This window comes from Plecotus auritus (genome assembly GCF_963455305.1).
Source record: "Plecotus auritus genome assembly, chromosome: 4".
NCBI lineage: Eukaryota > Metazoa > Chordata > Mammalia > Chiroptera > Vespertilionidae > Plecotus > Plecotus auritus.
This window is the reverse complement of record NC_137775.1, coordinates 49284459-49297714: the sequence shown is the minus strand read 5'-3', so window position 1 is coordinate 49297714 and position 13256 is coordinate 49284459. Positions and strand designations below refer to the sequence as shown.

Sequence of the window (13256 nt, the reverse complement as noted above, 5' to 3'; positions counted from 1 at the left end):
AAAGCTAATATTCCAAGGCATTACTTGGGCATTATCAGAGTATTTGGTACCTCATCTAATTTGTTCCCCTTCACAGATAGAATTAGGCAGTCTTCAACTTTAATGTGTATCTATCATGAATAAAGAATAGATTTCTATATACATAGTCTCTGAGAATTATCTCTTATACAGTTGCCTTAAGATAACATGATTCACTGCTCCAATTGAATCTAGTTTGAGAATGAAACTGGAGGCTCCTTATTTATCATTTATATAGATTGGTTTCCTTGATCTCTGAGGATCTTTCTAGAAATATAACTCTGGCATTCAGGTAGGCACAGCTGATACACTGAATTAGGATGGGGGGATATTGGAAAGGTCAGATATTAACAATGAACTCCAGGGTGCCTTAGAGAGAATACAAGCTACAGACAGAAAGTTTGGAAGAAGGAGCTGTACTGCAACAAGAATGACTGTGGGCAGGAGGAGTTCTAGGGATAGACTTATTGCTGTTATTTGAAGCATTTCCAACCCAACTATTCCTCTTCCTAGAGGAGAAAGCCTATGAACATGTACAAATAAATGAGCTACCTCTAAAAGAACCCAATTAAGGAAGAGAGAATCATTTCATTTCTCATTTCTTGGTAGAGATGATCAGGTCTTAAGCAGAGCAGTAGGCCAGCATCAGTGGTATGGGTAGCTGCCTGAGCATTGTATTTGAAAATAGTGGTCTTCAATAAACAATAGTGAGAACGCTGCAAATTGAACTTGCCTGATTTGTGACTAAGGTGTTGGGAACTGATACTTGGGGACTCTTAAATAATTGAGAACTGAGATGAGAGGTATATTAAAGCTGTGATAACTGAGGTTGCGGATTGGTGTTAACTAATTTGTAACCCTGTACTGATGAGGCCTTGGAATATTTGAGTTACACACTAATTTGACCACTATTTTGATAAATGTCAATTGCAGTTTCAGATTATGGCTAGGCTAGATATTAACCAAACTGTATAAATCAGACAAGATTTACTTATCTAAAGAAGTGCTTCCCAACTATCTTTATATCCTAGAATGCATAGAAGATGATGTATTTGTTTGTATTTACCCAGGAATAAAATGGAGGAGTTTTGGAAAGGAACCTTTAAGAGGCTTGGCAAAAAAATTTTTTTAATGTTATATAATTAAGGATCAGTAAATACAAAATATCAGAGAGCATAAAAATTGAATATATGTAAAACTTTCAAATAAATCATTTATAAAAAATTTAATAAACTTGACTTGCTTTAGTGAACACAATTTCTGTTCAAGACATTTAATGTGAATCTCTTCAATACTTGACATTTTTGTAACATAGATAAGAAACTTTGCTTTAAAACTTTTATTTTTACAACAAACCCAAATTTTTAACAACTAAAGTAAATATTTAAAGGACCCTATAGCTCTTCTTTTTCTTTCAATGTCAGATATAATGCTAAATTTTTTTGTGGTGAATTCAAATGCATTTCAATTCCAATTGTGCTTTTTTATATTAAAAATTTCAAAACAACAATTAAGTTCTAATTGCAGAATGTACATGCATTTTTACTCTGTAGTCAGCTTGAATGTCCCTAGATGGGCACAAACAGATGGAAGTATTGGTATATGGGAAGACAGAGATTAGAAGACAGGCTTGGAGCTACATTGGTCTTGACTTCCCCCACTTCTTCTCTGAAAATTGAACACATCTCTGGGCTTTCTTTACTTCTTCTTTTTTAAAAAGAACATTTATTAGGCAAATTACAGAGGTAGAAGAAGTAATTTAATTTTTATAAGAAACTAGTGACCTGGTGCACGAAATTCGTGCACAGTGGGGGGTTCCCTCAGCCACGCCTGCCCCCTCTCACAGACTGGGAGCCCTCAGGAGATGTCCTACTGACAGCTTAGGCCTGCTCCCCATGAGGAGCAGGCCTCAGCCGCAGTCTGGCCACCCTCTGTGGGAGGCGACCGGGCTGATCAGGGGAAGACACCAGCCCCATCACCCCACTGCTGCAGCCACTGCCAGTCACTACAGCCGCCAAGGTGTTTTCATCAACACGGACTCTAGTCCCTTCACTGAAAAAATGACAACTTTCTTTAGGCATTTTCAAGATGTGTCTTTCATAGGATATGACATTTCTTTTCTTTCTATTTTTTTTTAATCCTCACCTGAGGATATTTTCCCATTGATTTTTAGAGAGTGTGGAAGAGAGAGGGAGAGACAGAGAGAAACATCAATGTGAGAGGGACACTTTGATTGGTTGCCTCCTGCATGAGCCCTGACCTGGGTCCCGGCCAGGAAGGAGCCTGTAACCTAGGTACACGCCCTTGATCAGAATTGAACCCGGACCCTGCAGTCAGCAGGCCGAGGCTCTATCCACTGAGCCAAACCAGCTAGGGCAGGATATGACATTTCTTAGCCCCTCCAGCAGCGGACCTTCGTTTTTTCCTCCAGGAGTATGGTGGAAAAACCCTAGATCACCTTCTTGGATTCTTATAATCCAAGTTACCAAGAACACTGCAAGTGGCAGGTTTGATTCCTGTTAAGGGCATGTACCTTGGTTGGAGGCACATCCCCAGTGGGGAGTGTGCAGGAGGCAGCTGATCGATGTTTCTCTCTCATTGATGTTTCCAACTGTCTATCCCTCTCCCCTCTTCTCTGTAAAAAAAAAATCAATAAAATATATATTTTTAAAAAAATGGTGTTTCCTCTGCAGCTCATGCGGCCCCTGCGTTGTATTCACTGGGCTAGGGGGGTGTCCCCGCCACCCGGCGGTGGCCGCCAGGGTCTCCGCACACCCCAGAGACTGGCAGCCAGCCCCCCCCCCTCCTCCCCCGTCGTGGGCGCTGGGCTGGGGGCGTGACCTGAACCGCTGCTTGGCACCGGCACACACGCAAGCGGCTGGGGGCGGGGTGGGAACATCCCCGTCTTCGAAGCCCCCGAGGCCAGCAGCCAGCCCTGTCGTGGGTGCTGGGCTGGGAGGCATGCAGGGACCCCTGGGCCGTGCACGGTGGCAGCTGCTGGGGTCTCCTCACTCTCCAGAGGCCAGGAGCCAGCCCCCTGTCATGCGCACTGGGCTGGGGGCGTGGACCTGAACCGCCGCTTGGCGCCGGAGCATGTGCAATGGGCTGCACCCATAGTCCCGGAGTGGCTGGGTGGTGTTCTGGGACCCCTGCTGCTCAGGGCCTAAGTGTGGACCTACAGGCTAGGAGCGGCCTGGGTCCTGAGGATGTTCCCAGGACCCAGGCCACTCAGCGCCTGCATATGCAAATTAACCGCCATCTTTGTTGGGTTAATTTGCATACTCACTCCTGATTGGCTTGTGGGCGTAGCGGAAGTACGGTCAACTTGCATGTTTCTTTTTTATTAGATGGGATGGGCTTAACAAACAAGTTATGGCTGTAAAGGAAGAGCTCTTGGAGTTTAGGAGTGAGGAAGCTAATGGTATAGTGTCTGGGGCTGGGAGGGGAAAGGCAAAGGCAGAGGTGTGCTCCCTGGAGGGAGAGCACCTTTCTTCACTTACTGAGTGTGAACTCTTCTATCAGCTCCATAGGCCTGTTGAACAGCATGAGTGGTGATGTGGCTACCCCAGAATGCTAATGCAGACATCCAGGTAATAAATCACTTTGGCGAAGCTCATGATGCTGTGAGGAGCAGTAGGTACAGCATGCTGTCACATCTTGTGTTCTCCATCTGTGGGTACAGAATGAGCCTGATCCTAACTTCTGTCTAGAAAATTCTGGAAAATGCTTATTGAGATTACAGCTATCTGATGGGGAAACTCCAGCCCCAAGACCTAAGTGGATTAATATTTCCACATCCTATATAATGGAAGTGTAGTATGCAAATTGTCCCCTCGACCGGGAGTTGGACCAGGGGGCGGGGCCGGCCAGGGGAAGGGAGGGAGGCCCTGGGAGAGAGGCCCCAGTGGCAGGCGGCCAGGTGAAGGGAGGGAGTACCTGGTCGGCAGCCATCAGCCGTGAGGGACCCTACCAGTGCACGGAGGACCTCTAGTCTATATATATAAAAGCCTAAGCGACCGAATGACCAGTCGACCAGTCGCTATGACGCGCACTGACCACCAGGGGGCAGACGCTCAACGCAGGAGCTGCCCCCGGTGGGCAGTGCGCTCCCACAGAGGGAGTGCCACTCCGCTGACCGACCTGTCCTGGAGGCCCACCAGCCCTGTGGCAGCCACTCCCTCAGTAGTCCTGCAGGTCCAATCTCCTGAGAATGGGCCAGGGACCGATGGACTGGCGCTGCCTACACGATCCCGACAGTGCCACAGGCCTCCTGGAAGTCAGCCTCTGGCACTGAGGCTGCTTCCCGTCCCTAGATGCTCTGCAAGGAAGAAACAATATAAAAGCGGCCGCCAGGTGGCTCCCAACAACCTGCGTGAACGTTGGTGGGACGGATCCAGATCCAGGGTGGGGCTGGCAAGGGCATCCCACCACCCACCCAGAGGGCTGATCGCATCCTGGCCGCCCCCCCACCCCCACTTCCCACGGGACGGGCGCCAGACTCCGGGCTCATGGCTGGCGAGAGCCGCTGCGTCAGCATGAGCCTCTCTCTATCAGGACTGACTGGGCACGAGCCCGCGCAGGCACAGTGGAGCTGGGATGAGCGGGAGAGGCAGGCAGGAGTAGCAGGTGGCATTGGACTGCTGATTTAGGCCCGAACCCCGCAGGCCATGCCGAGGGACCCAACCCATGCATGAATTCCTGCACCAGGCCTTTAGTAAACTTATAAAACCACTGGATGCACACCAATATTTCATAGTTCACCAGTTGGACATCTCTGACATAGTCCTATAGAGAGTAACACAGCAGTAATATCAGCAATAACCTCCGGTGACAGTTTGAGGTGTTTCTGTGTCTCCCCCCAAAAATTTCACATAATGGCAGATAATAGGTCTAGGTTAATAAGGGTCAATTCATGACTTCTGGAAGCACAAATGCCTCCCTTATGACAAATTCTTAATTATAAGAAGTTAGAATACTCCATGATACAACTTTGCTGGGATATGTGCTGGATATTTTTACCTCTGGGCCTGGGTACATCGTTAATCTCAGAACTAACAGCATATAACATGCCGTGCACACTGTACTTGCCCCTGAATAAACTTTTTTTCATCTTTCTCAGGTTCCTAATAGGATTCAGATTGGGCCAAAAACATTTTGTTCTGTGGAATTTGAGTAAGTGGCAGTTACCAAGGTTTCTGGAACTCATTCTAATCTGTCCTGAGACCAGCCGAAAGGGCAATTTTGAAGCATATAATCTGTGCAATTTCTGGAAAAATTTAAAAAATATAACTGGCTAACGTAAAAGTTAATTGTGGGCACTATATGATAGAATTTTCTAGGCTCTGAAATTGAAAATATTTTCACTCTTTTATGGACACAATGAGAAGTGGGAGAAATATTCAACTGTGAAGATTGAGTTATCTTTTTTTCTTAATATTTAGGTACAGATTTAATGTAGTTTGATTATTAAAATGAAGACAATTTTAAGAAGAATTTAGAAGCATGAGGTTATGTTAAATATGCATTTGTCTTTCCATGGAAATCCCTACTGACAGGACATTGGGGAACAGTATTCTCTGGGAAGACTTAAAATATACTTTGTCAAATATCTTATAAATGTTGGTGTCTTGAATCTGAATGCAGCCTGGAGATGCTTCTGACAACTGTAAATTTTAACAGCACTGTTCTACAAAGTTGTCTTATGCCCTGAAGCCAAGACACATTTTGCTTCCTTGTCCCTCTGAACTTTCTGGGTTAATAAAAACTGTCATTATCACTGTTTCAGCAGCTGACGTGCTATAAAAAAGAGTCTTAGCAATGGATTACTTGAAAGGCAGAGAGAGAGTTCAGAAATCTTAAGGGGAAATGTACTTCCTGGACTACTACAACCATATGATCAGTTCATGCGGATCAATTCTAACTGGGCCCTCAGATGGCTGCCAGGCTCTGTGTCTTGGGAAACTTGAGGTCCATTCTTCTTTGTACAAGTTTCTTATTCATTCTTACTCCAAAGACAGGAGTCACAAGGGAATCACTAAAGAGTGCATGGCATTCTGCAACTACAATGTAGAACTATGTAGTGTCCCCGAAGTTGAAGGATCAAAGTGTGGGATCCCTCTAACATCCTTCCCTAGCCCTTCTCTCTACAACGAGAGTAGATAGATTCTACAACCTGAGACTCGTCTGGTTCTTTGCTCTTCATTGGAAAGTGGTTTTGATTTTTGACTTTTGAAAGAGGTATATAGTTGAATGTTTTGTTAAGTGGTTTGGCGGTCATTGACTTACATTTCCCACTTGGATAAGCGGGATTTTCCCTTTTATTTGCTCCTTTCCACATATTTGTCCTATACCCTCCAGAATTCTAGGCAATTCTTGCTCTGGTTTCTTGAGATTTTGGCAATGTTTCCTCTATCCAGTTTTCTCTTTTCCAATCCTTCAACCATGTGATCTTTATACATTCTTGGAGGACCACTAGCTAATCCAATTAACCAACATATGATAATATATTAATGGAAGATCTGCTTGCTAGAAGGAAGGTATTTACTCATTTGTCTTCTTAATCATCATTTATCCAAGGGAAATTATTCTAATGGTGAGAATTTTAAACATGGTAAAGAGAGAACAATACTATGTCAGGATTCATATCCATTAGGCCAAACACATCAGATTTCACAGGGGTAATATGGATTCCCTCTAAAGATTTTTAGATCATAAACCTGAATATTAGAAGTAAACCTGCTTTGGTTCTACCCAAGTCATGAACTAAAAATATCTTGGGAATTTTAGGAAGCAAGAGGATTTGTACCTACGAGGTGACTTTTATCTTTAATGCTTTTATCTCAGAAAATACTGGTTAATATGCCTAAATTATTCCAATTTAATTTTACTGCAATTTTTTGAAAATTGCTATTTCATGTGTACTTTATATGTAACTTTGATTAATCAGAAGACAACAACTTATTGCTGAATCATATCATATATATACTAGAAGCCTGGTGCATGAAATTCATGCATGGGTAGGGTCCCTAGGCCTGGCTGGTGATCAGGGCTGATCGGGGCCTTTCGGCTGCCGGCCGGGGCCTTCCTTCATTCTGCGCTGCCCCCTGGCGGTCAGCACATGTCATAGAGAATGATCAAACTCCTGGTCTCCCAGTCGAACTCCTGAGGGGACACTTTGCATATTAGCCACATATATATATATATATATATTCACACACACACACATATATATATATATATATATTACACACACACAGACACACACACAATCTGAGTGGCCAGATTATTATGATCTCTGAACGCATAATAATCTGGCCACTCAGTGAGTGTGTGTGTGTGTGTGTGTGTGTGTGTGTGTGTGTGTACTAGAGGCCCAGTGCACGAAATTCGTGCACAGGGCGGGGGGTGTCCCTCAGCCCGGCCTGCACCCTCTCCAATCTGGGACCCCTCGAGGGATGTCCTACTGCTGGTTTACAGGGATTGGGCCTAAACCAGCAGTCGGACATCCCTCTCGCAATCCGGGACTGCTGGCTCCTAACTGCTCACCTGCTTGCCTGCCTGCCTGATTGATTGCCCCTAACCACTCTGCCTGCCGGCCTGCTCGCCCCCAACTGCCCCCCTGCCAGCCTGATCACCCCCAACTGCCCCCTGTGCCAGTGTGCTCTCCCCCAACTGCCTCCCCTGCAGGCTGCTTGCCCCCAACTGCTCCCCTGCTGGCCTGCTCACTCCAAACTGCCCCACCCCCCGCTGTCCTGATCACCCCCAACTGACCCCCACTGACGGCCTGCTTGCCCCCACTGGCCCCCCTGCTGGTCTGCTCACCCCCAACTGCCCCCCCTGCCAGCCTGATCACCCCCAATGGCCACCCTCAATGGCCTGATCACCCACCACTGCCGTCCCATCCTGGCCTGATCACCCACAACTACCCTCCCCTCTTGGCCTCTAACTGCCTCTACCTCAGCCCTGCCACCATGGCTTTGTCCAGAATAACTCCCGGAAGGTCTTCTGGAAGGTCTCCCAGTCTAATTAGTATATTACCCTTTTATTGGTATAGATAGAGGCCTGGTGCATGGGTGGGGGCTGGGTGGTTTGCCCTGAAGGATGTCCCGGATCAGGGTGGGGGTTTCCTTGGGGCGTGGGGTGGCCTGGGCAAGGGGCCTGTGGTGGTTAGAAGGCCGGCTTTGCCCCATGGGGTGAGGGTCCCTGCTGGGGGGGGGGCGTGGCCAGTCTGGGTGAGGGGCTAAGGGTTATTTTCAAGCTGGCCACAGCCCCTTCAAGGTGTGTGTGGGGGGTCCCACTGGGGTGCCTGGCCACCCTGGGTGAGGGGTTATGGCTGTTTGCAGGCTGGCCAAGCCCCCCAGCAGGGACCCTCACCCCATGGGGGTATGGCCAGCATGGGTGAGGGGCAGAGGGCTGTTTTCAGGATGGCCAAACCCCCTTTAGGGTGGGGATTCCCACTGGGGTGCCTGGCCAGCCTGGGTGAGGGGCTAATGGCTGTTTGCAGGCTGGTCAAGCCCCCCAGCAGGGACCCTCATCCCATGGAGGTGTGGCAACCCTGGGTAAGGGGCTTTTTTTCTTTTCTTTTTTCTTTTTTCAGTGCCTCCTTGAGCGGAGGCCAGGGCCAGAAGGAAGCAGGTATCTGGGATTTATTTATCTTTTATAATTGAAACTTTGTAGCCTTGAGTGGAGGCCAGGGCCAGCCAGGGCGGGACAGCCTCCTGCTTGCTCCAGCTCCATGGCCACCGCCATCTTAGTTGGGTTAATTTGCATACTCGCTCCTGATTGGCTGGTGGGTGTAGCAGAGTGATGGTTAATTTGCATGTTTCTCTTTTATTAGTGTGTGTGTGTGTGTGTGTGTGTGTGTGTGTGTATGTGTATATATGTGTATGTGTGTGTGTATATATATATATATATATATATATATATATATATATATATATATATTAGAGGCCCGGTGCATGAATTTGTGCATGGGTGGGGTCCGGCCAGCCCGGCCAGGGGGAGGGGACATGGGTGGTTGGCTGGCCTGCCCGCTGGTTGAACTCCTGGTCGAGGGGACAATTTGCATATTAGCATTTTATTATATAGGATATACACAGAGTGGCCAGATTATTATGCGTTCAGAGAGATCATAATAATCTGGCCATCTGGCCACTCAGTGTATATATTAGAAGCCCGGTGCATGAAATTTGTGCATGGGGGGAGGGGGTTCCTTAGCTCGGCCTGCACCCTCTCCAAACTGGGACCCCTCAGGGGATGTCTGACTGCCTCTCACAATTTGGACCGCTGACTCCTAACTGCTCGCCTGCCTGCCTGCCTGATCGCCCTTAACCCCTCTGCCTGTCTGCCTGCCTGATTGCCCCTAACTGCTGCCCTACTGGCCTGATTGCCCCTAACCGCCTCTGCCTTGCCCCACACCTGGGACCCAGCTGGTTGTAGGCACCTGGGACCTGGGCTTCCCTCTCTCGGGCCGGCCGCATGCACCCAGGACCTGGACCGGCTTTGCCCGGGCTGGCCTCAGCCGCAGGGGACTGTGAGTGGGTGGCTTTGCCCAGGCTGCAGCCACAGGTGCCCGGGACCACGGGGTGGGCAGCTTGCCCCTCTCCTGGGACGCAGGCTCAGGCGCAGCCGCTGGCACCTGGGACTGTGGGGCATGTGGCTTGTCCCTCTCCTGGGGCACAGGCACAGGCACAGCTGCTGGCGCCCGGGACCGCAGGGCAGGTGGCTTGTCCCTCTCCTGGGCTGCAGCCTGGCTGGTCCCCATTCCTCTCTCATGAACTCGGTTGTGCCTGGCTGGTCCCCATTCCTCTCTCGCGAGCTCATTTGTGCCTGGCTTGTCCCCATTCCTCTCTCCCCAGTGTTGAGTGTCTGAGCTGTTATGGTGTGATGGCGTGAGGGCGTGATGACCATTTGCATGTTAGCTCTTTATTATATATATAATTTCAGAGAGGAAAGGGGAGGGAGAGAGAGATAGAAACATCAAGGATGAGAGAGAATCATTGACCAGCCACCTCCTGGGGATCAAGCCTGCAACCCAGAGATGTGCCCTGACTGGGAATCAAACCATGACTTCCTGGTTCATAGGTTGATGCTCATCCACTGAACCACACCAATATTCTAATTTTAGCATTCCATTTTGTTTATTTGTTCAATGATTCTTTCTCTGGGTGGATATAGCAAATAAAATTTAGATGGGGAAAGCCAATTTATAAGAGACAGTTTCTAACATAAAAGTCTTTGTAATCTAGTTGAGAATATGATACTTACATGAAAAATTATAATAGAAAAGGACCATAAACTTTCAATAACTACAGTTTAGATATAAAGGGACCATCAGAATTTTTAATGCATTGTTTTGTTTTTTCCCCCGGCTTCCTCAGAGCCTTCTCAGAGATTGCTTTCAGAGGTGGAATTCAGGGAGGAGAGAGATAATGAAACCAACCTGCAGAGCACTAACCGGCTCCTTATACTCTAGCCACGGGAGCTCTACTTTCATCTGTTTTACATACAATTTAGTTTGAACAAAGAACTGCAGGGTTAAAAAAGTGTAAGGCTCACTAATTCAATATATTTCAGATGAGGTAGATGCCTGCAGCCAAGATAGGTTATAGGACTGCCCTACCCTGACAAATTTGCAGCTAAGGGAAGGATTGAATCAGATTCTATTAATTTTCTAGCATTGCTCTAGTGCAGTGGTCGGCAAACTAATTAGTCAACAGAGCCAAATATCAACAGTACAACGATTGAAATTTCTTTCGAGAGCCAAATTTTTTAAACTTAAACTTCTTCTAACGCCACGTGGTATTTTGTGGAAGAGCCACACTCAAGGGGCCAAAGAGCCGCATGAGGCTCATGAGCCGCAGTTTGCCAACCACGGCTCTAGTGAATGCCAGAGTTTTATATCAGACATAAAATATTTTATGTAAATTTCACTTTATTTTAAAAATGCTTTATATAAATGTGATAGATATTAAAATGTAGAGTACTTTTCTCACATCTAAAAAATGAGCATTTAATTTTTTTCACTCTCGGCTTCTTTTTTTTTTATCACAAATGGGATCTTTTATTAGGATTTTTTATTTGTCACCATTAAATATCTGACTTTTAACTAGATTCTTGGACTAGAGGCTCCTATCCATCAGCTTGTTCAACATTCGCACCTGTCTGATCTCCAGTAGCTTTTCCAGAACAGCTACTTTCACAGTGGAGCTCCACCAGTTTTACCAATTCAAATTTAGGCTTCTTCAGCATTTTGACTTTTCTAACAAAGACATCATAGAGTGGATAAATAGATGGGCAAGCCTTTTCTATGTGTTTTCCAGTGCTCTCTGGAATTAGTTTATTGACCACTTCTTTCAAGTCATTTGTCTGCACCTTTTGGGTCGTGATTTTTATCATCTTCTTCAGGATTTGGCAAACCTGCTGATGCTGAGCATAAGAGGCCTTCCAAATCTGATTGTTGGGTTTTCTAGCAAAACCAACACAGAATAGATGAAGCAAATAACTATCAGCAGTCTTGAAATCAACATGAACTTCAGTCATTGTCTGCCATTTTTGACCACAGAGCACATTTTGTCATGGGTAAGATCCATGTCATGGAAAGCAGTCAGGCAGTTTTTGCCCTGAACATCCTCAGTAATTAGCTTGAATTGTCTAAATGCAACTTCATTATTCTGCAGGTCAGCAAGGCTCACTTAAAAAATATGACCCTTGAGGCCATCAGATGCAATTTTGGTTCCTTGAGTTCTAGTGTTTTCCTGATATTTCTTATATTGAACGTATCTGGTGTGTTCACATCATACCAATCTTTCTTAGAAAATGGATCTATCACTTCACCTTCTTCTTAGCTCCCTTTTGGCTGCCTTTTGTAAGGTACATATTCTTGCCCAGCGCCATGATGCTGCTCAGAGAGCCAAAAGGGCAAAGACTCTCCTGGTTTCTTATGTATAAGTGATTTTTATATACTTGGAATCATGCTATAGAGGTATATTAGCATTTGTTTTTTAATCTATAGGTTATTTTTTTAAGTTGTCATAAGTTTCATAATTATAAATTTTACTTATTGTACGATGTCTTATTGAGTTGATATAGTGTACTTTATGTAATCATTTACATATTACATGCCTGGTGCATGAAATTTGTGCATATTAAAAGGGAATTAATTAGAGGAAATATTTTAATATTGCTATTTGCCCTTTCTCTATAATAGAAGTGTCAGAGATGAAAGAAAATTAGTAAAACGTATATGAAAATCTTCCTCCTGTCAGAGTCTGGGGCATGCCACAGGACCCAGAGTCAAGTCCCTGCCCACCCGCATGCACCTCGAAATCGAGCGAGACCCAGACCCAGCCGTCCCCACCCCTGTCAAGCTCCGCTGGGTGTGTGTGGGGGTGCAACCTCAGGTCCCCTGGCCCAGCGCCAGGTGGAGGACGCAGCCTCAGGTCCCCCGTCAAGCCCTGCCGGGTGAGGGGCACAGCCTCAGGTCCCCTGGTGCACCCTCATGTCCCCTGGTCTGGCACTGGAAAGGCGGGCGTGGCCTGAGGTACCCTGGCCCGGCACTGGGGTGGGGGGTGCCTGAGGTCCCCCGTCAAGCCCTGCTGGGAGGGGGGTGCGGCCTGAGGTCCTCTGGTTCGGTGCCAGGGAGGGGGGTATGGCCTTAGGTTCCCCCAGCCTGGGCCAGAGTGGGGAGTGTGCCTTGAGGTCCCCTGTCAAGCCCTGCCAGGTGGGAGGCACAGCCTGAGGTCCCCCGGCCTGGCGCCAGGGCAGGGGGCGTGGCCTGAGGTCCACTGTCATGCCCCACCAGGTGGGGGGCGCAGCCTGAGGTCCCAGTCAAGCCCCGCTGGGTGGGGGCCGCAGCCTCAGGTCCCCCGCCCCAGCCTGGAGCCTCACAGCCTCAGGTCCCTGTTGATCACTTGTTACGACTCGTTACAGGAACTCTGCCTCTTCTGTGGGCACAGCCATCTTGTGATGGCGTGAGAGTCAATTTGCATATTACCTCTATTATATATGATTATTGAACAATGAGGATATCTTCAATTTTTAAAAAAATTTTGTTGTACTCATAAACCTTTCCTCTTTTTTGGATTATTTTTCAAAATAAAATGTTAGGAATAGTATTAATATATCTAAAGCAGTGGTCCTCAAACTACGGCCCGCGGGCCACATGCGGCCCGCCGAGGACATTTATCCGGCCCGCCAGGTGCTGCTGCCTGTCTTGCTTAGCAGCCGACTCGTCCTGG

At 47.1% G+C, this 13256-nt stretch overlaps 1 pseudogene across 1 annotated transcript; it reads right to left on the bottom strand.

Annotated features, from left to right (window-relative positions):
- Positions 1-11121: 11121 nt before the first annotated feature.
- Positions 11122-11913, bottom strand: LOC308246686 (small ribosomal subunit protein eS1-like; annotated as a pseudogene). The gene has a single exon. The product of its transcript is annotated as a small ribosomal subunit protein eS1-like (transcript).
- Positions 11914-13256: the final 1343 nt, after the last annotated feature.